The 16,906-nt window shown below is 34.8% G+C and overlaps 1 protein-coding gene across 1 annotated transcript in view; it reads right to left on the bottom strand.

The window, feature by feature from the left end:
• Positions 1 to 16,906, bottom strand: part of LOC105222168 (protein madd-4) — a 315,454-nt gene that overhangs the window by 231,119 nt on the left and 67,429 nt on the right. The window lies entirely within an intron of this gene.

Raw genomic sequence — 16,906 nt, forward strand, 5'->3', positions numbered from 1 at the left:
ATTTACCAAAAGTATTAAGTTTTAGTTTAGTTATTGAATAAAATGTAAGGTGAAGATTCTGCTAGTGACATTATAAAGCAGGTATATTACCTCCTTTGGCTAAAAAGAAAAAACTTTGAGATTTGTAATGACCATAAGAAATTAATGTCCTAGCTAAAACTGTCTAAGATGAGCTAAAGAAATTCAAGTCAAATGAAGCACTCTTTACATGAAGATGTATTTGATGAATTTATAGACGACTTTGAATAGAAAAACAGTTAACAAATTCATTTAACCACGAATATACTCGGTAAAAATAAGATATTTTTACTTTATTAACGCCAATAAATTAACACATTTCTGCCCGATGGGTATATAAATACCCGCGCAACAGTGTTCACGCGAAGAATCATATCTCGCAAGTGTTTAGATATATTGACATTATTTTTTTTTCTAAATCATAGAGGAAATGTAAAATAATATACATTCCTTATAAGATAGGACACAATCTCGATTAATAAGTGCCCATTTTCAATGTCAAAGTTGAGACATTTCAAAAACCAGAAATGATTCACAATTTCAACATCCGCACTATTTCACAAAACAGTTTCACTTGCATCTGCTTCGTAACACAGTTCGAACAGCCGATCAACAGGTTGTCACATAGAAGTATATTAAATTTCAGGTGTACTTAGAACCTTTATTAGAACATTGGGTATTTTATAACCCACTGCATATCTCAGGTATGCAGAAAGTTCCAAACCTGAAATTTCGCAAAGCAACTTCTATGATCTACATAAACTTCCCCATATATTTTCGAAAAAATCGTACCGCGGGACCTAAAGGCAGGCAGTAATGAGTTAAAATTACTTAACGAAAGGTTCGAATTACAATTTAAAGTTTATTAGACTGTAACTTAACATAGAAACGGGGCCTAAAATATCTACTAAAGTTTTACATATGTACATATTCAAGATCATCCCTTGTGCTTTTATTTTAGAATTAATGAAACAGCTTCCCAAGGAAATGTAGGATAATACGTGAAACACTTTTAAGTTAACCCTCAAATCTTCAAATACAGATACATTGATTTATGAATATTGATAGTGGATACACCAGCACAGATGTATGTCAAACAAGGAAAGATGAACGAATATTATTAAGTCTCAGCTTTTTTACAGATTGGCTAAAGCTTACCTTATGAGTCGATCCAAACCGTACACGATATGAAATTTTATAAGTGTTTGAAATCAGGTTCATTATGGAAACCCTTTATTCTATTAATTTTCGGAATATCACAATTATAGTTAGGTTACTTGTAATATGTCAATAAAAGAAATCATGAGAATTTAATTTGTAAGTAATTAAAAATGCCTAACTATTAGAAGATACGTGTTCTCAGGCCAATCCAAAAAAAGGGATAACCCACAGTCTGCGCTCACCGTCAAACAAACTGTTTGGACCTTATCAGTGTGACTTTAAGCCTGTCACATCAATAACAACAAGATATTCACCACATGCCAAAACCTGGAAAACGACCGATAAAAAAAGACACATATCACCTCTTCGTAGATTTCAAATCTGCTTTTGTAAGTACGAAAGGAGGTGCCTTTATGCCGCGATGTCTGAATTTGGTATCCCCCGCAAAACTAACAAAGCAAATTGGTTTGGTAGTAAACGAGGCAAGACGAAATATATGCTGTCATCAAACAAACAGTCGTCGCACTCACGACTTGGCTTCCACGTCACTGTTGATAGTCATAGCTTCGAAATCGTAGATAATTTCGCCTATATGGGAAAAATGTCACACTTAGAATCCTACGCAGAATACATCTTTCAACAGGTGCTACATCGGACTGAGTAGCCATTGAGAAGTAAAGTCCTCTCTCGATGAACAAAGACCAAATTCTAAATGCTATATGGTGAAAAGGCATGAACGATGACAGCGTCTGATGAGTAGACGTTGCGGTTTTTCGAGAGAATGGTTGTGCGAAGTTTTATGATACATTTATCGCATTAGATAGAACGATGAGATATACGACGATATCGACCGCTTATTAGGGAATAATGGGTACGGTGGCTAGATCATTTCGTCAGTATGGATGAAAACTCTCCAGCTCTGAAAGTATTAGATGCAGTACACTGCAACCAGGTGGCTGCAAAGTAAACGCAAGACAAATAGATTAAACAAATAGTAAAATATTAACAATTTCCAGGTACTTTTTTTATCACAATGTATGTATATACAGTGTAATGGTTTGTTGGTGTAAAGCTGGAAGTAAATTGAAGTTTTTGAGGAGGCGATCAAAATAAGGAAAAGAGAAAAACATAACAACGTGCCGAACCAAAATGTCGTGAAATCATTTAGGAAACAAAGATAGTAAAAAAATGTGTTTAAAATTTCCCAACACTTGCACTCTAGCAGGCCACCCGCAAACAGTTGAGTCGAAATAAAAAAATCACACATGTGGTATTGTACTGAAAATACAGTAAGCAAGCATGCACATACACATACGTCCTTCAACGAAGAAAACCAGCTTAAAAACAACAAAGACAACATGAAAAAGAGCAACATCTAAGAAAAACGAGAAGATGAAATAACTGATTATGTCCAGACGGCTGCAAGTGGCAAGAATCCCGACATTAGCACCATTTGAAGCAGCAAGAACATGTGGCACAACGAGAAAAAAGTGAAAATTAAAACAGGTAAAAGTTAACAGCTGTGACGCACTTTGATTTCGCACGAGTAGCTCCTAAGGAGACACACATGTCCTCCATACAAACATATTTCTCTATAATCTTTAAAAGCTTATACGTGTATGTGTGTGTGTCCTTGTAAAAATGGTATATGCATGTATGCAAGTGAGTTTGCGGCAATTTTATCTTTGAGCTTGAAATAAATCTTTAAATGTACATATACACGGTTTCTGACATGCCACAGTGATATGACTAAGAAGGTGTGTTGGGTTGAGTTGCCACTGCCACAAACGCTAACCTTACAAAGGTATCACCGCAAATTAAAGGGTTAAGAAGTGTTAAACATCGGAGAGCTCTTCAAGCAAAAGCATTAGTTTTAGGTGGACAGATAAAGAAGACTGCAGGAAAAGTCCAGAGCAAGGCACCAGGGAAGCATTGGAGCATCCCTTGTGCACTTGCTCCTCCATGGAAAGACTACGCTGTAAGCATCTGACATCCCCACGGTATGATACACTGGAAAAGATATCGTTAGTGAAGCCACAGAGCCTATTGAAATTCCTGTAAAGGATAGGCATCTTTAAGAACTACTTCTCCTCGTGGACCTAGTGACTGAACTCCATCTGGCATCACAAAGCAGTAAAATTGGTCTATATCTGGCCTATTGGTCTGCCAGATTAGATTAACCTAAACTAACCAATACGAGTTATTCCGTGTCATAAATTCACTTATATTTTCGTAAATCTTTGCTTCTCTGCAAATATTCAAAAGAAAATCAGAGAAATATTTGAAGTCACATTCGATGCTTTGAGAGCCAACTACAGCAATGCAGTATTCAATTAGCCGGCTTTTTGGCGTCTGCAAAGTACTTGGCAGCCGTTGTGTCTCTCATCTTTGCCATATTGAGCACAGTCAAACGGCAAAGTGGTAATAAAAGATTTTGCAGTGTTATTGAAAATTCAAAGAACTTTTTGGCCAATTTGTTGTCAAATATGTGTATATATAACATCATATATAGCTTATTATATGCTGCCTTATTATGTACATATGTATGTATTTACATAACCGCACTTGGTTTCCACTTCTTAAACATTTGCGTCTTCTTAAAACCTTTCGAATTTTAACATAATTATTACACATTCGACTTCAAGACGTACCGAACTCTGAATTCGGTTGGGTATACCAGCCAAAACTTGAAGGATATAGAAACGAAGAAAACATTCGATCTCTAAATTGTGCCCTGTCAAAGAATGGTAAGTTGTAGATGGTCTCAACGTATGAAATTACTAAGGAACTCTGTTGAAAATGAGTGGACGTACGATTGGCTGAACCGATAGAAAACTGTCTGTATCATATCTTGATTCATTTCTTCTCTCTCTCGAAAATGTAAATATAAATGCTAATAAAAATGTACGCGTCGATACAAGTATTTCCAGAGTCCATCTGTAAAGTTATCTCTTATGTACATAATTGTGCTAAATATTGAAGATGTTCATTTCAACTACCGAAAATCAGCCAACAGAAAATCAGGAATTTATTATGCATTAAATAACAATAAATGTTTTTTATGGGTATTCAGTTATGTCCTTTTCTGTTATATCCGCACTTGTGGGGACATATTAAATATTGGGAGTACAAAAATATTAATGCTTTGCAACTCCAGACAATGACGATGTCTGAATTGACCTCAATTCATATTTCATAGCATATTTAGGTAGGCTTTTGTACTTGGCATTTATTGAGCATATGTCGCCAATACGAATATGTCAATCACATTTTACAGCAAAATACACCATTCTCCCATATGTCAATCATTTATTACAACATATTATTTATGTTTCGCTGGTTTATCACGATTTCGCCAATTCAAAATTGGATCAATATGAATCGCATATTGTAATGGCTGTCCTTGTTTAGATGTCAGACACGCACATAAATAAGTAGAGATTTACTTTTGCACACAAAGAGAAATGCGTATAGTATATGTCATCGTAATCTAGGGATGTGGGTCGCTAGAAGTAAATCAAACATAACTGCCTAAATGTATGTAATAGTAGAGCAAATTACTACAGTCTGGATTATGTTATGCGAGTTGAGAAAGTCAGAAATACTTTAATAATGCCGTCACGGATCTCTTAAAGACTTGAAGGCAGAGTTAAATTTTAAAGAAAGTAGAGCAACCTATCTTAAAGGTGCTGATACTTGGTGAATTCTTCATGGTTTTTACTGTTAGCATAATTAATTATTTCAAGTAGCTAAAAACATGGGTTTGTATAGTAATTTTGAATAGGATCTCTGCGAAATCATATACGTTACAAACAGTTCCTGAAAGGAAATAAAATGTGTGAATGATAAAACTGTCCAATTTGTTTACATACAAACCCAAATCACCTAATAAGCACTTATAAACATATACATATTTTTAATTGTATTTGGAGCCAACCTTTTCGACATATTGTACCAAATATTTACCACAGTCAATACAGTTAGCAAAAAGAGCTTTTTGATGGCAAGGCTAATAAGTAAACGCAAAACGTTTTATATATGTTCTCCAATTCCTTCATCCTTCACATTCCTATTAACATGCTTGTAATTGTATACAAATTTAGAGGCTGCTTCGGGCACAAGTAGGTACTATCCATTCAATCTTCATCGCAACCAGCGTATTGCCATTCTTAGCGATAGTCAAACGTCTTTGAAAGCCATCACAACTTATGAGGTCTAACCGCTTTTAGTGGAGGAGATCATATGAAGACTGAACCGGACGAACTAGCCACTCTGCGGCAGTGTCCAGGATAATTGAGCCACAGTTTAAAGAAGTTCTCTGTACGGAGGAGGGAGTTGGGAGAGAACGGCATGGGCAGCAGGCAGCAGAAATGTATCACGCCAAGCTACTATTGGGAGGATACAACCTTGCAAAGTTTAAAGATATGATCAACATCCCCCGATATAAATTCCGCAAATGGGCATAGTCTCTTGTGCATATTGCCGGCTCAAGGCCTTAGGTCTCTTTTACGTAGACAGGGATCACATCACCTCAGTTGCGCTTAGAAAGTTCCTGAAGTGTTCAGAGTGCTGGACCATAGACCTGTGTGACCGTTTGTGATATAAATTCAATCACTTGTTTTCAGAGCCCTTTTTTCACCTTTAATCTATTTTACCAAAAATTTTGTCTTTTTACTCCCAAAGAAACCTAAATCTAATAGTATTGTTATGAAGATTTAGCAAACAAAAGACCTGTTCATTAATTTTAACTTACAGGTATAATATCATTTTCCGAAAAATTATTTTAAGTCTATATTTAAAGGGGTGACCGGAAATGGCCGAGTTTAAAATATATTTTTTCCAAAAATATTTTTCAGAGTTTCTTTGTTAACAATGTATGTTTGTAAGAATAAAAAATTCTAATAAAATATTTCATATTTTATATAAGAAAAAAGTTATTGAAAAAATGCTGTTTTTTACCCGAGGAAACAGATGTAGCACCTTAAGAAATCTGTTACATTTTCTTTCTTAATTTGGAGTATTCCTTTAAAAACGTTCTTGAATTAAAGGTCAGAATCTTTACATGTATAGTATACGTATGTGCTAAAACACATTCGCAGTATTGTAGTTTACTTTAGAGCTTTGAAAAAAATTGCCAAAAACTTACTTGCACTTTACGCACTGAACTGAATAAAAAACTATGCACACAAAACTATTAATTTACTAAGTGACACACTCGAGTTGTCATTCAAATTTTTGAAATTTTTAGTTTTAATTTATTTGAAACTTTTCCAACTTCTGCATCGTATAAAGTGCAAGCAAACAGAATGCATATTTCTTGTTTTTATACCCTGACCAGGGTATATTAAGTTTGCCATGCTGTTTGTAACACCCAAAAGGGAACGTTAGAGATCCTGCAAAGTTCACATGCAAATGAATAGCATGGCGAAAGGCGCCGATTTAGTCTATCTTTCTTTTCTTTTGTCTGCATATACGCGAACTGGAGTTTTGAAGATGTTGTTTTGAAATTTTGCACACGTCCCTTTCACCAGAAGAATATGCTCATTTGTCAGAAGCGCCGATATCGGATTACTATTCATATAGTTGACATAAGAACTGTCGGATCAAAATCCAATTCTTGTAAGCAATCTTTTATATTTGTGAAGGGTATCGTAGCTTCAGCGGAACGAAAGTTAATGTTTTTCTTGTTTTTTGCAATTTCACCAGCAAAATGTAGAAAAATAAGAATTTCGCATATTGTCATCTTAAAATTCAAGCAGACAGTTAAATGCAATCAGCACATGATGAATAAGTGGTTGAGAAAGTAAGTACATTCCTGCACCATCCACACCGCACCACAGCAACTGCAACCAATTAGAGCAATATGTAAGCGAACAGCAGGCGAATGTGTGACGATCTGCTTGACAGTAATGGAGTGCTGCAGCCTCTCGTGACTGGAGTTTTTGAGTGCCCCGGAATTTGGCACAAATTTTATCTTATTTTTCGCTCACTTTAATATAACTATATGGGTTTTGGTTTTTGTTTTACTTAACCGAATTTTCGAGTGAAAGACAAGACACGAACTCAAGCGAATTCTCAGTGACGATGATATGGATGTGGGAAGAGAAGTTGAAAGCCTGTGCTCACTTTTATATATCATATGAATATACTAAGTACATGAAGGTCCTCACAATTTTTTCATTTTTAAGAACCGTGAATGCTAAAAATTCTACTTCTTTTTGAAATCTGAAGATAAGTACATAAAGGTAATTTTGCAGCCGTTTGTTTCTTGATGCACCGAAGAGAAAATTTATGCATGGAAGTAAAACAATTTTCTAAAATTAGACATGGAATTTACAAAAGCAACTAACCCAAAAAAGATCTGCGAACGACTAGCGCCACTAATTTTATTTGAAAGTTTTATTTCCCTAACTCATGAGCACTTTAAGTTGAAAGAAACTTTGCCAAATGCAATGGAAACCACAGAGTGTCAAGTGCATATAGCGTCAAGTATGCATGTGTATATGTTAGTACATATATTTGTTTATATGTGCTGAAATTCTATTTGTTCACGAGTTGGTGCACCTGTCAGTTCCGGCTGCCTGGTTGCCAATAAAACGGCTGGCAGCCACTACTCGTGCTTCAAACGCAAAAATTTGCACCTGCGGCTGTAACAGCTACTTGGCAGATTTTTTTTGGCAGAGAATTTTATGTTCGAACAATAGGCAACACTGTTCAGCACGTTCAGCATTAGTTTGGTTTGAGTAAATGTTATTTAAACTTTAATTGAAATTGAAATAAACACACGTTGTTGAAGCGGAACTCTTGTGGCTGAGAACATTAGCCCGTGCAAACCGGAGTGGTGAGGTGTTGCGCAGATTCAGTCACAAAACTTTTGTTTAAGTGCCTAGCTAATGTTTTACGAGCCTTGCATACACTTTCTCGCAGCAACGAACTCAATGCTGCCACGCATTTCGCGAGTGTAAACATAACGAAAACCAAAAATGATACTGAACTTTCCGAGTAAACGCAGCGTCAGCAAATTTCTGCAACACCAAAATAAATATATTTCATATATTTTTGTGGAACCCACGCGAGTCTGCACCACGATAACCAACATTTTTGCCTCTTTTGTTTACTCAAACAATCATTTCCCCTCGGTTTCTGCCGTAGCACACTCACATTTGTTTCTTTTTGTTTCCACAGTTTTCCTTTTGGTGCTGTAACATACTACTCCCACTAATTTGTTTATGGATTCTATTTCCATATAATTTTAATTATATTTTTGACCATCGAAATATAAAAAACAGACCATTTTCAACAATTTTTTTCTCTTATACAAAATTAAATATTTTATTAGAAATTTTGAAAAAAAATATTTTGAAACTCGGCCATTGCTACGCCATTTCCGATGACCCCTCGAAAGAAAGGTACGCCCGCGTCAGAAGGATAACTTCTGACATAATCATCTAAAGTGAAAAAATACGTATCTTAGTTAAAACCTTTACTTAGAACTTGGACGAAGGAGGAACAAAATTAAAATTAGATTTTTGCTGTCAATTGTACAATAAAGTTAAAATTTCAGTGTATATTTCGCGATACTTTTTTTCAAATAGTTTCAGTCGAAAAAAAAACTTCGACCAAGTCTTTAGGAATTGTATCTCAAATCAAAGACCTGTGTGAAATTCCATGAAGGTAGGTGGAGTAATTCTCGAGAAACCAACCTTGCCAACCGACTTTAAATCCACAGTTTCGAAACGCGTTTAAAGACGGCGCACTTAGCCTAGCTAGCCTCGAGCGTACAAGTTCCGAAGACTGTATCTCCAAAACTATTACTCGGATCAACATGAAAGTTTAGGACAATTTTCTAGAGGTATTGTAGGATTTGATAAAAAAAAATCGAATTTTTTAAACCTGTAAGCCGAAGTACCCATTAAAAAGGTGGAGGAATACAATTGTAACTTCAGTATGTTAATGGTAATAAAACAATGAAATTTCCACTCTAAGATACTACAATTAGTATACCGTTCATGCACTCATCATTCTCTTTGATCGGACTCGATGTATTTGTTTGTGAATACAGTTATATAAAGCATCAACGCCAGGCCCAGTTCCTTAGGTTTACAAAAAAAAGTCAAATCGAATTCATAAAATAAATCCGATGATCCTCTTTTGGAAGTGAAGCTAAGACAGAAATATTCCTACTGAAGTAAAATATTAAAATTTTGCCCGAGATCTATTTTGAGTCTAAAAAATCATCACGATTTCGTTAACTCAAATGGGGCATATTTTAAAGATGAATTAAAATTTTGTGTCAAAAAGCCAAGAAATATTTACGAAAATATCTCCTATTTTGAGGGACAACTCCAAATATGAGAAGCGTGTATATACAGCAACAAATTGCAAGAAAGTTATTCCCACATTATACAAAGGAAGCACACTTTCCGGGTCAATAAAAGGTCAGCAAGTATCCGTCGCATTAACTCACAAATGAAGAACAAACAAAGAGCAACTAAAAGTATTGCAACAAAAGAAATCTGTGGCGAAGACTTTTATCAAGACGACTGGTCACAGCAAGAGCAAATGCCTGTTAAGCAGGAAGTAACAGTAACAACAACATGATCATCCGGATGGATTCACAAGCAAAGAATGGCTAATTTGAACTGAAGGGACTGAGTGTGGGTGGTCTTTTGTAGATATGTATGTGCGGTTGTACATAGTTTAAATCAATTAAACAAGTGTGTTACTGTATGTACATATGTTGATATATGTACAAGTACGTTGGAAATAAAGGGTGATTTTTTTGAGGTTAGGATTTTCATACATTAGTATTTGACAGATCACGTGGGATTTCAGACATGGTGTCAAAGAGAAAGATGCTCAGTATGCTTTGACATTTCATCATGAATAGACTTACTAACGAGCAACGCTTGCAAATCATTGAATTTTATTACCAAAATCAGTGTTCGGTTCGAAATGTGTTTCGCGCTTTACGTCCGATTTATTTTGTTCAGCGATGAGGCTCATTTCTGGTTGAATGGCTACGTAAATAAGCAAAATTGCCGCATTTGGGGTGAAGAGCAACCAGAAGCCGTTCAAGAACTGCCCATGCATCCCGAAAAATGCACTGTTTGGTGTGGTTTGTACGCTGGTGGAATCATTGGACCGTATTTTTTCAAAGATGCTGTTGGACGCAACGTTACGGTGAATGGCGATCGCTATCGTTCGATGCTAACAAACTTTTTGTTGCCAAAAATGGAAGAACTGAACTTGGTTGACATGTGGTTTCAACAAGATGGCGCTACATGCCACACAGCCCGCGATTCTATGGCCATTTTGAGGGAAAACTTCGGACAACAATTCATCTCAAGAAATGGACCCGTAAGTTGGCCACCAAGATCATGCGATTTAACGCCTTTAGACTATTTTTTGTGGGGCTACGTCAAGTCTAAAGTCTACAGAAATAAGCCAGCAACTATTCCAGCTTTGGAAGACAACATTTCCGAAGAAATTCGGGCTATTCCGGCCGAAATGCTCGAAAAAGTTGCCCAAAATTGGACTTTCCGAATGGACCACCTAAGACGCAGCCGCGGTCAACATTTAAATGAAATTATCTTCAAAAAGTAAATGTCATGAACCAATCTAACGTTTCAAATAAAGAACCGATGAGATTTTGCAAATTGTATGCGTTTTTTTTTTAAAAAAAGTTATCAAGCTCTTAAAAAATCACCCTTTAGCAACTAATTGAGTTAAATGCGGTTGACTGCGATGACCCGCTTTTGATTCGAAATGAAATTGCTCTCTTTTTCGACAAAGTATTTATTTATTTTGCAGGCTCTGCTGCGGAGAATCTTCAATTAATTAATTAAAGCAATATTAATGTGATTTTAATTGAAATAAGTAATATATACTTGGCTATAAATTTAGATTTTTTCTGCACTTTTGCCAAATTAAATGAAGTCTTAATGCATTTACAATTGAATAATTCATTATACATTTTTTCTCAAAACTTCCATAAATATTTTTTAATATTTATTTATATTCTAGGGCCTCACTATTTGTCACCAAAAAACCATTGAAAAAATTTATAAAATTGCGTTGACATTGAACTAGTAATCACTAAATTTTGTGTATCTTATACGCCAACTTTTCATTTTTTTTTCAATCTTATATTTTATTTTTAATTCAACATGCCCATCTTGCCGTCATGATTTTCATTGCCATCCTTCGTTTTTTTTAATGGCAATTCCCAAAGCAATGATTGATTATGATTGCGAGTACGAATACAGGTAAGCGAATGGAATGAATTATCGAATACGTCGGTCTGTAGAATGTTGACAGTTGGCAGAAAGTGAACAAAGTAGGCAATTATATTCGCAGTCATGCTGAGCGAGTACGTCATTGTGGCGTAAAGTCGAGAGAAAAGTGTTATAATAAATGACGTCAAGATTGCTTGGCGCGGAAAAATGCATTATTCGAATGGAAAGTGTGAGGAATGTCTGAATAAATTATATGTTTGAGATTTCAATGAGAAAGTGAATTGTTCAGAGAAAAATATATGGAGAAAATAGCAAATCAATCATGAAGATTAGTTGGCGAAAATATTAAGGTATTTTATAATTTCCTCTACACGTACAAAAAATGTTTCGAAGAACTAAACAATTGAGAACTAACTTCAGTAAGAATTGAGATATATTGTTGAAATTTAGTAAGCGGGTTTCTTAGTACAAAGAAAATTAGAGGTGTTGGCATTCGGGACAAAGAGTAGCTCGAAGAGATTCAAGAGCACATTTTACTGTGTTATGAATTTTTATACAGAAAGATATCGATGCCATATCACGCTGATACAATGAAAAAATCTCCAACGACAAAAAAATCAGAGCACCAACACTCCAGTTGGCATACTAAATTTCAAAGTCTTTCAACACTCACATGAGGAAAAAATTCGAAAAACAATAGAAATTGCAAGCTAATCTTCACCAAGAATTGAAACGTGTGTATGAGTTATTGAATTGTATTAGTCATGCAAAATATGTAGATATGAGTGTGTGTGGTGGCAAAGGTGTTTGTGATGTGTCACTTGTACATATCACTAGTATCATTCCTGGTGTTCTTGTTATGTTCAACGCCATGCTGACAACTTCACTGAAATAAGTGTCATGTGTGCCAGGCGACAGCCATCGGGAGAGCAGAAATACACGGCAAGCAAACAGCAATGGCAGGAAATTGGTAACATGGCAGTATCAGTCACTTGCCCCAAGGCGAGGAAAGCGCACGACACAGACAAGCCACAGGCAGTTGATATATGCTGACTTAAGACTAATGTGGACAAAAATATTAAGACTTTTTCTGGGTTAAAAACTATTTTAAAAATCATTGGGCCTAAGAAAGTTGAAAAAACGATTGGTTCAAAAATCACTTAATTTTTTTTTGTTTCTGTGAAACAATTCTAAACTTTAAAGTGACATCCAAGTAATTTGCAATTTTGAAAACTATTCGCAATAGCACTACCATTTTAAATCATATTCTCCAATAAGAATTTCTTTGCATCCAAAATATCAAAATAAGCAAATTCAAACGAAACAAAAAAATAGTTCAAAACAAAATCCTCAAAACACGTACCAGAGTTGCATGGTTCGTCTACTAATATGCCGACGGACATCCTTCAATGCTCGTTAAGAAAATCCCGCACGCACTCGGTCATTTAAGCCCTTCAAAGTAGAAAGAATGTTCCCAAGTAAAAAGAATGCCAGAATTGCGATCCAGAGTCCAAACTTTATTTTTAATTTGTTTTATTTTAGAATCTTGTTTTTATTATCAGGTTCCAAAAATTGCTAATACAATATACGGTAATGTGCGCATACCTGTACACTGGGCATACCTAGTCAAAACTTTGCTTCTGGTTTTGTCTTATACATATGTAGGTGTGTTATATGTATATACTATGTCCTATTATATATGTACGGTTAAGTTGTAAGTTTTGTATTGTATTATTGTGTGTGTTTTTTGTTGATTTTTGTCCAAAGTTAGCGCATTAAAAGTTTTCAGTCTGTAGCACGTCACGTTTTGCACCTGATTTTTTTCCAAATAAAACTAGAGGAATTCGCTTAACCATCGAACCAAAAAGGATCTGCTGGCAGAAACAAGGAATGCATGACGTAAAAGAGGAGAGTTCGGCAAGAGTAATAACAGGCCAAAGACAAACGAAGCATACAAATTTAGCCATTAAGAAAAAAGGTAAAACTTCAGAAAATTAAGATTGATTACTGTGGCATTTCGCACACTTTTGAAAAATTAAAATTATCACTTTTGCAAAGCAGTGGTGACCAGCGTAGCACTTACAAAATATAAATTCTCTTTTTTTTATTGATTTCTGCAAAAGTTGTAGGTGAAATTTTATCCGCAGTCATATGGCCAAATAAAATTCAGGGAAGCCTGTGACGTAACTAACTAAAACGCGACCCAAAATTAACTAGTTAGGTAAGTACATCCTAAGTAACTACCATTAGCCTGGCAAAAAGCTGTTTATGTGCCAATTAGTTAAAAATTCACAAAACTGGATTTTTATCTGTAAATATATACATATGTACACTAATGAATCCTGCACTTTATCTCATTTTGTTTTTCTCTGTTTCCTTTTGAGTACTAGTGCTAATATCAACCCTTTTGGAATTGTGAAGAAATAATAGTTCTAGTTTTGTGGAGGTAGTGAAAAATTAATAAAGACAAGAATCATCTAAAAGCTGGTAATTTAAAAAAATAATTTTTTATTAAAAAAAAAATTTAAGACTCTATCTGTAAAATAAGTGTTATTTCTTTAGATAACGAAGTCCAAATATATGTTAAAACTACAATTACAATTAAGTAAACTTTGGAAACTTTGAGAATAGATATCAAATCTGTTAGTAAGTACGTATGCAGTACCTTATATTCGTAGAAGACTGGAATATGCTTAAACCATAATTTTATAAAGGTTTTCTAACGCAGTCGACTATATTTTGAGGCAACCAACCTAAGTTTGAAAACTTGCTTTAATGAAAACGTAAAATTGACATTCACGACAGTGAAGAAAGAACGGCCAGGTATTTCTAAGCATTTCTTGTTTTATACCTTTATCTCTAATGCAAACTTTGCACACAAACGACTTTTAATAATTCTTTCTGCTAAGCATTACTTACAACAGAGCTTGAACTTTCATTATCTAATTCTTCCGTAAATATCCACGAAAACTATTGGCAGACTGCAGCTCTAAAACCAATTTATCGTTAACAGAATTAACGAAGACGCGGTTAATATTTAGAAAAAAACCAATAAATAAAGTAACATCAGCAGAATAAGGCGCCTTTGCCACCGCTGAAGGTTTAACACTAAAAACGGTAAAAATCCAATATAACTTAACACAGATAAACCTTTCCACAATGCCACTAAGCCCACATATTATTGAACGAATGGCAATATAAACACGAAGAACGAGAAAAAGGAATGAAGCAAACCAATTTCTACGACAAAACGAGGAGGGAAAAACTTCATTCTCTCTGTAGCAGTTTTTTATATTTATTGCTTATTCGCGATATTGGTGACCACAGACAATCGACCGCTAGCTTTACTTTAAAGTAAAGTAGAGGAAAAAATATGGCGATAATGGCGACTAGAGTTTCGGGTAATATGTTAGTTATCTAGTTATATTTTATGCCACAATTTGTGGGATCTCTTATTAAGTTGGCTACCTTTTTCAACCAAAAGTAGGAATAACAGCCACAACAAAGAAGGGTAACAAACAAATTACCCTAACAATCGGGTATAAAACATTTTTATGCAAATTTAGTTGCATCAATAGCGAGTGGATTACTTTGGGGATTTAAAAGCATTAACTGAACAAATAAACACATTCATATATACATACCCACGAGAGAGCCCAAAATATTTCATAATTGACATAATAACCTGAAACGACAAAAAAAGCAACAACCAAAAAAGTTTTACATCAATTTTCCTGGATATATTTACTGTCTGATATAAAAAGATATAATTTTAAACACGTTCGTTGACTTAGATGACGGCAACGAAGCAGGAAAGTGATTACAATGATTATGTTCTGCCATGTTATATTGTGCATTTATCAAGAGAATCATTAACGATGATAGGCAAGATGGGGAAATTCATAATAGTGGCGCTTTTATGTTTGAGTATTTTCCTTTTTTTTTGATTCGTGGAACAATCAAGTAGCCTAGTTGTCCCCTAGGTGTAAGCAATTTATTTTAAGCTACCGCTTTTGAAACGACAAAGAATATGAAACACGATCATAAAAGAAAAAGAAAATAACCATTAAGTTAATCGACTAGACAGGTGACGATAAACGTGGGTGATTAAGTGTTTTAAACACAAATAGTCTGTAGATTACTACTATAAGTAAATTGAACGTCAAAAATTTAATTAAGGAGGTATTCTGGTCCAGACGCATGAATTTTAGGCTTTTTTAAACTAAAATAAAAAAAAAAATGGAAAACATTTTTAATAACATAAAAAAAATTTGGAAGTAAAAAAAATCAAATTCGTCGAGATACGGGCCGGTAGAGTTAGGGCTTCAAAAAAACGATGCGACCTGGTTGACGTGATTTCAACTCTTGTAGAGATCTAAAACACAAAAAACAAGAGGATTCTTCATTAGTAAGGATTTCGTTATTGGGTTGACCATTTAAAAAAAAAAATAATAATAATAATTTTTTTTACCCGATTTATTCGACTTTTGAATTTTTTAAAAATACTTCAAATCAAAATTTTTGGAAATCCAAGGCAGACACGATAGAGCATCACATAAAGAAGATATATACCAAATCTTGAGATAGCATGTCAACCACCTCAAAAAAGTAGTTTCGAGAAAAACGCGTTTAAAGTTTTGGAGACAATTATAGAGAACACAGACGCCACATCACAAAATCGGCTGTATCTCCGAAAATAAGTCGAATTTTGAAAAATCCTTCCAATGTCATATTTTTGAAAGTCCAAACTTTTAAAAATATCAAACGCTATTAGATCAAAACTATACAGATCTACAAACGTAGAACAATTCATTTGAAAAGCAGAGAACTTTCCACCAATTATTCTGGCTGAAAGGTAAATAGGTGGGGGAAACTACATATGTATATATATTGATACCTAATACAGTAAGAAAGTGATCCAGAAAAGTGCTTCTATCTAGAAACGGAACAGTTAAATAATCAATCTTGTTTTCTTTATCGTAAATCTATTTAATCCACAAAATATACAAGCTTTTCTAAAAAAAGGTGCGTGGAGTCCCTACGCGCGGAAGAAGTTATACTTCTTAGCGGTGTTCAGAAAAGAAAAACATTTTCTATGAAAGAAAACTTAAATTCACATTTTATAATTTTATTATGCACATTTTATAAAGCAAAGTCTAAATGAAGGAATTTTAATTCGGAAAGAAGTTCTGTCTCTTCGTTGCGGAAGGGAATATGCAGCGTAACCATATATCTTTTGTAATCCATCAACACGCGTTGAAAGCCCAGCAGTTATCGGTGAATTGACGATCGTTGATTCATCAGTAGTTATAGATGCTCCCGCAGAGATTGATGAAACAGCAGACGTTGAATCTTTTTACGCGCTCTCTGATATTCCTCAGCTGTTTTCCTCTTCCTCGGGTGGCTGCCAGCTATCATTTCCAATTTCTCCTTTTCCCGCTCTGCTTTCTTTCGTGCTCGGTATTCACGATAATATTGTACTGTTTTCC

Source organism: Bactrocera dorsalis, chromosome 1 (genome assembly GCF_023373825.1).
Source record: "Bactrocera dorsalis isolate Fly_Bdor chromosome 1, ASM2337382v1, whole genome shotgun sequence".
Lineage (NCBI taxonomy): Eukaryota > Metazoa > Arthropoda > Insecta > Diptera > Tephritidae > Bactrocera > Bactrocera dorsalis.